Source organism: Triticum urartu, chromosome 4A (assembly GCF_056163025.1).
Source record: "Triticum urartu cultivar PI428250 chromosome 4A, HENAU_Tu73, whole genome shotgun sequence".
In the NCBI taxonomy this organism is placed as follows: domain Eukaryota; kingdom Viridiplantae; phylum Streptophyta; class Magnoliopsida; order Poales; family Poaceae; genus Triticum; species Triticum urartu.
In genome coordinates this window covers 153602932-153612479 of record NC_141876.1, presented here as the reverse complement: position 1 = coordinate 153612479, position 9548 = coordinate 153602932, and positions in this window count along the sequence as shown.

Genomic DNA, 9548 nt, shown 5'->3' with positions numbered 1-9548 from the left:
TCAAGAGCATAAGTATTTTACGCTGGGTGAACAAATTACTGTTGAGCAATTGATGGAATTGAGCATAGTTATGAGAATATCTAGGTATGATCATGTATATAGGCATTGCTACCTCTTGAGCACTTGCGTTGGTTTTCCCTTGAAGAGGAAAGGGTGATGCATCAAAGTAGCGTAAGTATTTCCCTCAGTTTTTTAGAACCAAGGTATCAATACAGTAGGAGGCTACGAGCCAGTCCCTCGCACCTACACAAAAGAAATAAATCCTCGCAACCAACGCGATAAGGGGTTGTCAATCCCTACACGGTCACTTACGAGAGTGAGATCTGATAGATATGATAATATAATATTTTTGGTATTTTTATGATAAATATGCAAAGTAAATAAAAGGCAATGAAAATAACTAAGTGTTGGAAGATTAATATGATAGAAGATAGACCCGGGGGCCATAGGTTTCACTAGTGGCTTCTCTCAAGAGCATAAGTATTTTACGGTGGGTGAACAAATTACTGTTGAGCAATTGACAGAATTGAGCATAGATATCTAGGTATGATCATGTATATAGGCATCACGTCCAACACAAGTAGACCAACTCCTGCCTGCATCTACTACTATTACTCCACACATCAACCGCTATCCAGCATGCATCTAGAGTATTAAGTTCATAAGAACAGAGTAACGCCTTAAGCAAGATGACATGATGTAGAGGAATAAATTCATGCAATATGATAAAAAAATCCATCCTGTTATCCTCGATGGCAACAATACAATACGTGCCTTGCTGCCCCTACTATCACTAGGAAAGGACACCGCAAGATTGAACCCAAAGCTAAGCACTTCTCCCATTGCAAGAAAGATCAATCTAGTAGGCCAAACCAAACTGATAATTCGAAGAGACTTGCAAAGATAACCAATCATACATAAAAGAATTCAGAGAAGATTCAAATATTGTTCATAGATAAACTTGATCATAAACCCACAATTCATCGGTCTCAACAAACACACCGCAAAAGAAGATTACATCGAATAGATCTCCACAAGAGAGGGGGAGAACTTTGTATTGAGATCCAAAAAGAGAGAAGAAGCCATATAGCTAATAACTATGGACCCGAAGGTCTGAGGTAAACTACTCACACTTCATCGGAAAGGCTATGGTGTTGATGTAGAAGCCCTCCGTGATCGATGCCCCCTCCGGCGGAGCTCTGGAACAGGCCCCAAGATGGGATTTCATGGATACAGAAGGTACAGCGGTGGAATTAGGGTTTTGGCTCCGTATCTGATCGTTTGGGGGTACGTAGGTATATATAGGAGGAAGGAGTACATCGATGGAGCAACACGGGCCCCACGAGGGTGGAGGGCGCGCCTAGGGGGGGTAGGCGCGCCCCCCTACCTCGTGGATTACCTGTTGGTTGCTTGACGTAGGGTCCAAGTCTCCTGGATCATGTTCGTTCCGAAAATCACGTTCCCAAAGGTTTCATTCCGTTTGGACTCCGTTTGATATTGATTTTCTTCGAAACCCTAAAATAGGCAAAAAAACAGCAATTCTGTGCTGGGCCTCTGGTTAATAGGTTAGTCCCAAAAATAATATAAAAGTGAATAATAAAGCCCAATAATGTCCAAAACAGATGATAATATAGCATGGAGCAATCAAAAATTATAGATACGTTGGAGACGTATCAGGCATCACGTCCGAGACAAGTAGACCGACTCCTGCCTGCATCTACTACTATTACTCCACACATCGACCGCTATCCAGCATGCATCTAGAGTATTAAGTTCATAAGAATAGAGTAACGCTTTAAGCAAGATGGCATGATGTAGAGGGATAAATTCATGCAATATGATAAAAAAACCCATCTTGTTATCCTCGATGGCAACAATACAATATGTGCCTTGCCGCCCCTTGATACGTCTCCAACGTATCTATAATTTTTGATCGCTCCATGCTATATTATCTACTGTTTTGGACATTATTGGGCTTTATTATCCACTTCTATATTATTTTTGGGACTAACCTATTAACCGGAGGCCCAACCCAGAATTGACGTTTTTTGCGTGTTTTAGGGTTTCGAAGAAAAGGAATATCAAACTGAGTCCAAACGGAATGAAACCTTCAGGAACGTGATTTTCTCACCGAATACAACTCAAGAGACTTGGACCCTACGTTAAGCCAATTAACAGGAGGCCACGAGGTAGGGGGCGCGCCTGCCCCCCAGGCGCGCCCTCCACCCTCGTGGGCCCCCTGTTGCTCCACCGACGTACTTCTTCCTCCTATATATATCCATGTACCACCAAACGATCAGAGACAGAGCCAAAAACCTAATTCCACCACCGCAACTTTCTTTATCCACGAGATCCCATCTTGGGGCCTGTTCCGGAGCTCCGCCGGAGGGGGCATCGATCACGGAGGGCTTCTACATCATCATCCAAGCCCCTCCGATGAAGTGTGAGTAGTTTACTTTAGACCTACGGGTCCATAGTTAGTAGCTAGATAGCTTCTTCTCTCTTTTTGGATCTCAATACAATGTTCTCCCCCACTCTCGTGGAGATCTATTCGATGTAATCTTCTTTTTGCGGTGTGTTTGTTGAGACCGATGAATTGTGGGATTATGATCAAGTCTATCTATAAATAATATTTGAATCTTCTCTGAATTCTTTATGTATGATTGGTTATCTTTGCAAGTCTCTTCGAATTATCAGTTTGGTTTGGCCTACTAGATTGGTTTTTCTTGCCATGGGAGAAGTGCTTAGCTTTGGGTTCGATCTTGAAGTGTCCTTTCCCAGTGACAGAAGGGGCAGCAAGGCACGTATTGTATCGTTGCCATCGAGGATAACAAGATGGGGTTTTTATCATATTGCATGAAACTATCCCTCTACATCATGTCATCTTGCTTAAGGCGTTACTCTGTTTTTAACTTAATACTCTAGATGCATGCTGGATAGCGGTCGATGAGTGGAGTAATAGTAGTAGATGCAGGCAGGAGTCGGTCTACTTGTTTCGGACGTGATGCCTATATACATGGTCATACCTAGATATTCTCATAACTATGCTCAATTCTGTCAATTGCTCAACAGTAATTTGTTCACCCACCATAGAATACTTATGCTCTTGAGAGAAGCCACTAGTGAAACCTATGGCCCCCGGGTCTCTTTCTCATCATATCAATGTCCATCACTTTATTATTGCTTTGCTTTTATTTTTCTTTTACTTTTTACTTTGCATCTCTATACCAAAAATACCAAAAATATTATTTATCATCTCTATCAGATATCACTTTCGTAAGTGACCGTGAAGGGATTGACAACCCCTAAGCGTGTTGGTTGCGTTGAGCTATTGTTTTTGTGTAGGTACGAGGGACTCGCGTGTAGCCTCCTACTGGATTGATACCTTGGTTCTCAAAAACTGAGGGAAATACTTACGCTACTTTGCTGCATCATCCTCTCCTCTTCGGGGAAATCCAACGCAGTGCTCAAGAGGTAGCACCCCTACTGTCACTGGGAAAGGACACCGCAAGATTGAACCCAAAGCTAAGAACTTCTCCCATTGCAAGAAAGATCAATCTAGTAGGCCAAACCAAACTGATAATTCAAAGAAACTTGCAAAGATAACTAATCATACATAAAAGAATTCAGAGAAGATTCAAATATTGTTCATAGATAAACTTGATCATAAACCCACAATTCATCGATCTCAACAAACACACTGCAAAAGAAGATTACATCGAATAGATCTCCACGAGAGAGGGGGAGAACTTTGTATTGAGATCCAAAAAGAGAGAAGCAGCCATCTAGCTAATAACTATGGACCCGAAGGTCTGAGGTAAACTACTCACACATCATCGGAGAGGCTATGGTGTTGATGTAGAAGGCCTCCGTGATCGATGCCCCCTCCGGTGGAGCTCCGGAACAGGCCCCAAGATGGGATCTCGTGGATACAGAAAGTTACGGCGTTGGAATTAGGGTTTTGGCTCCGTATCTGATCATTTGGGGATACGTAGGTATATATAGGAGGAAGGAGTACATCGGTGGAGCAACAGGGAGCCCACGAGGGTGGAGGGCGCGCCTGGGGGGTAGGCGCGCCCCCTACCTCGTGGCTTCCCTGTTGGTTGCTTGACGTAGGGTCCAAGTCTCCTGGATCATGTTCGTTCCGAAAATCACGTTCCTGAAGGTTTCATTCCGTTTGGACTCCGTTTGATATTCTTTTTCTGTGAAACTCTGAAATAGGCAAAAAACAGCAATTCTGGGTTGGGCCTCCGGTTAATAGGTTAGTCCCAAAAATAATATAAAAGTAAATAATAAAGCCCAATAATGTCCAAAACAGAAGATAATATAGCATGGAGCAATCAAAAATTATAGATACGTTGGAGATGTATCAACAGACAAGTGTCAGGAAAGTTTCCAGGCGCTCAAAGACAAGTTGACTTCTGCCCCAGTGCTTGCTCCACCTGATACTACGAAGGACTTCGTCATTTACTGTGACGCTTCCCGTCAAGGATTTGGCTGTGTCCTAATGCAAGAGCGCAGAGTGATTTCTTATGCCTCTCGTCAACTGCACCATCATGAAGAAAACTACCCAGTTCACGACCTCGAGCTTGCTGCTGTCATTCATGCACTAAAGTAGTGGCGACATTACCTTCTCGGTAATCGTTGTGAGATCTTCACCGACCATCAAAGTCTGAAGTATTTTTTTACTCAACCAGACTTGAACCTCTGTCAGCAGAGATGGATGGAGACTTTTGCAGACTTTGACGTGGGTATATCCTATACCCCAGGCAAGGCTAATGTAATGGCTGATGCCTTGAGCCGCAAGTCTTACTGCAACCACCTCCAGGTTCACAATGTTCGGCCCTCGCTTGTTGAAGAATTCAGAAAGCTGAAACTCCATATTGTTCCCCCTAGTGCCCTCGCTCCCCCTCCTAAGGAGTTTCGCAAGATGAACCTCCGTGTTGTTTCCCAGGGTTCCCTCAATACCCTGGCTGTCGAACCAGATCTCTTGGACTCCATCAAGAGAATTCAGGGATATGACTCTCAAGCCCACAAGATTAAGCGCTACCTCGCAAAAGGCAAGCCCTCCTTCTTCACTATTGCTGATGATGGCACCTTGTACTTCAAGGGCCGCCTAGTGGTGCCATGTTCGGAGAAAAAACATGATATGACACAGGAGGTTACGAAAGAAGCTCATGATACGCCTTTGTCTATTCATCCCGGTAGTACAAAGATGTACCAAGACATCCGTCAGAGATTCTGGTGGTCTAATATGAAGCAAGACATTACTCGTTATGTTGCTGAGTGTGACGTTTGCTGTCGTATCAAAGCAGAACATCAAAGGCCTGCTGGAACTCTGCAACCTATCTCTATTCCTGAATGGAAATGGGACCATGTTGAGATGGACTTCGTCACCGGATTTCCCAATTCGCAGAAAGGTAATGATGCTATTCTTGTCGCCATCGACCGGCTTTCTAAGGTCGCACATTTTCTAGCGGTCAAAGAAACGATCACTGCTAGTCAGCTTGCAACTCTCTATATGTCCAGAATTGTTTCACTTCACGGTATTCCACTGGTTATCAATTCATACCGTGGCAGCTTGTTCACTTCAAGATTCTGGGCAAGTTTCCAAGAAGCTATTGGAACTCATATGTCGTTCAGTACTGTGTTTCATCCTCAGTTGCAAGGACAAGTTGAATGTGTCAACCAAGTTCTCGAAGACATGCTTCGAGCTTGTGTAATTTCCTTCGGCAAGAAATGGGAGGAATCTCTTCGATATGCCGAGTTCTCTTATAATAATAGCTATCAAGCTAGTCTGAAGATGGCCCCCTTTTAAGTGTTATATGGACGAAAGTGTCGAACCCCTCTGAACTGGTCAGAAACTGGGGAACGTCCACTCTTCGGTCCGAATATTATCCAACAGGCCAAAGAACAAGTCCGCATTATTCGCGAGAATCTTTGTCGGTGCGGAACGACACCTATGGGATCACAAGAATCCCTACTGTGCTTAGCGGGGCGCGGGGTCGTGAGAAGAGCAGATCAAACAGATAGCACATGGTTCGTTTATCCAGGTTCGGGCCGCGAGGATGCGTAAAACCCTACTCCTGCCCTGGTGGATTGTATATCTGTGTTCTTGAGCTAGCTATGGAGCGTGAGGAGCTCCAAAAAGCCGAATCCTTCCTATGGTCGCCTCGGGCCTCCTTTTATAAAAAAGGGGTTGCCACAGTGGCACACAGGAGGTGGAAAGGGTACAGTGATGCGAGGTTATCCCTCGCATTACATGACAAGGCGCATTTAATGCGTCTTGCTTAGGTGTCCTTGCTTTATCGGGGACGAGGGAGAAACCTGTCTCGTCCGTCGCCGCTCCTTCTTGTGTCAACACGCGCCCTGGCCAGCGACGCCTGCGATGCCATGTAGGTAGGCAGGCAGCTGAGGTGGCGTAGTGGTGGGTCTTCATGAAGATCTGCATGCTGCCACGCGGGTGCCTACCCAGCTGGTTGGGTCAGCAGCTGCATGCATGCGGTGGTGGGGGTTTAGTCGGCCTGGGCCTGATGGTGGCCCTGCGAGTGTCCTTGGCAAGGGCCTTGCCGGGGCCCCGGCAAGGGTCTTGCCGAGGCGCCTGCTGTCATCCCCGGCAAGGCGCTTGCCGGGGGCCTGGTGGTCTTCCTTGGCTCGGATCCCGCCAAGGGTTGTCGTCTCCTTAGTGCGTATCTGATCTTGAATGTCTTCACAAAGATCTGCATGCCGCCACAGGGATGTCTCCCGAATCCTTGCCCCTTGGGGGCAGTGGACTCAAGGGTGATTTGCTCCGTAGGCGCGGGACGAGTCGGCGCGGCAAGGGTCTTGCTGGGGCTGCTAGAACTGTCTCCCGCCAAGGATCTTGCCGGGGGAGTCCGCTTCGTCCCCTTTGCTCTTCGTGGTCTTGACCTTGGCGTCGTTCTAGTTCTCTTGAGCTTTGGTCTTACCCTGGCTCACCTCCCTTGCTTTGCTTGGTGTGGTGGTATCCGCGGCTCAGACTGCCCGTGCACAGTTATAGGGGTACAAAAAGTGTACCCCTCTTTTTGTACACCGACAGGAGCCCCCGGGCCTGGGCCACACATAAGCGCAACGCGTTGTTGGGCTAGGACCAAAAACGGTGCGCGGGCAGGCGGGGCGGTTTTTACCGCGGTAAGATTCTTCGCGCGCTGCGCTTCCCACGATTCCCACGCGTGGCGCGGCGTGGGGAGGTGCGTGTGACGTGGGCAGCATGCGTGGGGTTGGTTACCGCGGGCATGCGTCACACCACAGTTAATGTGAAAGGAGGCGGCCCGTGTTTTCCCCCATAAAAAAGGAATAACTGCGGGCGCGCTGCTCACTTTCTCCTCTTTCCTCGTGCCTTTTCCAATCTCAGAGCCGCCGTTTCCTCTCTTCCTTCCTTCCTAAGCTTCCGTCGTGGCCCGCCGTCGTTGCTTCACCATCCCCCTTCCTCAGCCCTCTAAACTTCTTGGCCGCCATGGCGCCCAAATCAGTCAAGGGCAAGGGGGTGGCTAAGGGCGCTGGGACTGTGGAGCCGCCGTAGAGCGTGCTATCGGGGGACCGGACGAAGTCCGCCTTCTTCTTCCCCTCGACGGTTGATGTTCGTGAGCTCCGGGCCTCCTTCAGGCCTCTATGGGGAGTGAAGACGGGGGGAGAGAATTTGGGACATCCGGCCACGCGCGTCATTCCTGCCGCTTGCGCCGATCCTGCCCCAAATCGGTATCCCTTTTTCGTTGATTATCTTTCTTGCGGGCTATGCCCCCCTTTGTCCGATTTCTTCTACGACATTATGCACACCTTCGGTTTTCGCCTCTTGGATTTTACTCCGAATGCGGTGGCGTGCATGGCTTTCTTCATGCATCTTTTTGAAGGCTTTGCCGGGGTGCAGCCCAACACGGCGCTCTTCCGCCATTATTTCTTCCCTCGGATCCAGCCGGGAGGTGCCGTCTCTGGTTGCGTCACCTGGATCCCAAGATCCAAGGGGGCGTACCCGGACGGCGCCGTGAAGGAGAGGTGGGAGGAATGGCATGGCCGGTGGTGCTGGATTGAGGATGAAGACCCGCCGGAATTCTGCAAGGTCCACCGAGTGTCGCCCGTCCGTGGCAGCGATTAGAGCGATGTCGATGCCGCCGATGGGAGGCTCACTGTTGCCACTACTAGGATTCTCCGGCTCACCCGGGCCGGACTCACCCTTGAGATGATCGGGGCGGACTTCATTCGCCGCCGGATCGCCCCATTGCACAACAAGGGGAGGCCAGATTGGCTCTTTACGAATCCGGCTGACATTATGCGACTCCGCCCCGGCCTTGATCACAATTTCACGGTGTTGGCGCATGCCCACTTCGGCCAGCGGCTTTTCCAGCTTGATGTGGGTCGCGATGGAGAGGTCGAACGGACTGGCAAGGCCGCGAGGGCTGCCGCAAAGGTTGGCAAGGCCCTCAAGGGGCCGTTTTTCAAGTTGCCAGTGGGGGTGGTCCCGTTGTGCAACAATTCACGTCGGTCCGAGATCATCACCATGATGCCGGACTGTAATGCGCATGGCCCTGTCCCGAGCTGGAAGGAGCCGAAGGAAGCGGATGGGCAGCAATTCTTTGACACCTTGATCGAGGTGTATGTCAATGCTGACGTCGAGCGGTGGCTTGTCATGGACACCACCCAGGCAGAGCTGGACTACATCGCCACTAGGGCGAGGGAGGCACAACTTGCCATGGAGGCCGGCAGCGCCGGGGGTGTGGAGGACAAGGCCGCAACAGCTGCGGAGGAAGAGGAGCTCACCCGGTGGGTGGCGGCCACCGAGGAGGTCAGCAGCGCCGACACTGGAGCTCCGCTTGTCAAAGACGCGGCCGACGAGTCGTCGGAGGAGGAGGATGTGGTGGTGGGCTCGACGCCAACCAGGGGAAGAGGGCGAGTCCTGCGGCGGGCTGGCTCCGGCGAGCCGGTCCGGCCCGGCAGGGCTACGCGGCCTCAATTGACCCTGGAGGGGTCTGGGCATCACACGAGGGCCACGTCAGCCAAGGGGCTAACGAAGGCCGCTGAGAAGAAGAAGACAACAGCCCCTTCCCCATCTGGGCACGCACAAACCCCGCCTTCTTCGCCTCCTTCGGCAGATGTCGACTCGGATGTTGACGCGGAGCTCCCTTTTGATCTTGGGCCTCTCAGCCCGAAGAGGAAAAGGGAAGTGGTGGAAGAGGAGGAGATGGATGACGAGTAAGTACTCCGTTCCTTACTGCCATTTCCATTTCTCTGAATTAAGTCACTCATCTTGATCCGTTTTTGCTTTTGCAGGGATGCAGAGATGTTGGCCCAGAGGGTGAAGAGGGCGAAGGCCTCGGCGAGCAGTCAGCCCCCGGCTGGGGCTTCGAAGACTCCACTAATGGCGTTGAGCATCCCGGACAGCAGCCCCCGGCACAGCCCCCAGCGTAAGTTCGTCACCCTCCTCTTATTCGACACGTGGTAGGCATTCGATGCTATGGTGTTGACCTTGTCGGGTTTGCAGGAGGGGAGTGGCAGCAGGAGGAGCCGCAGAGGGCTACCCCCAACACACCACCCCC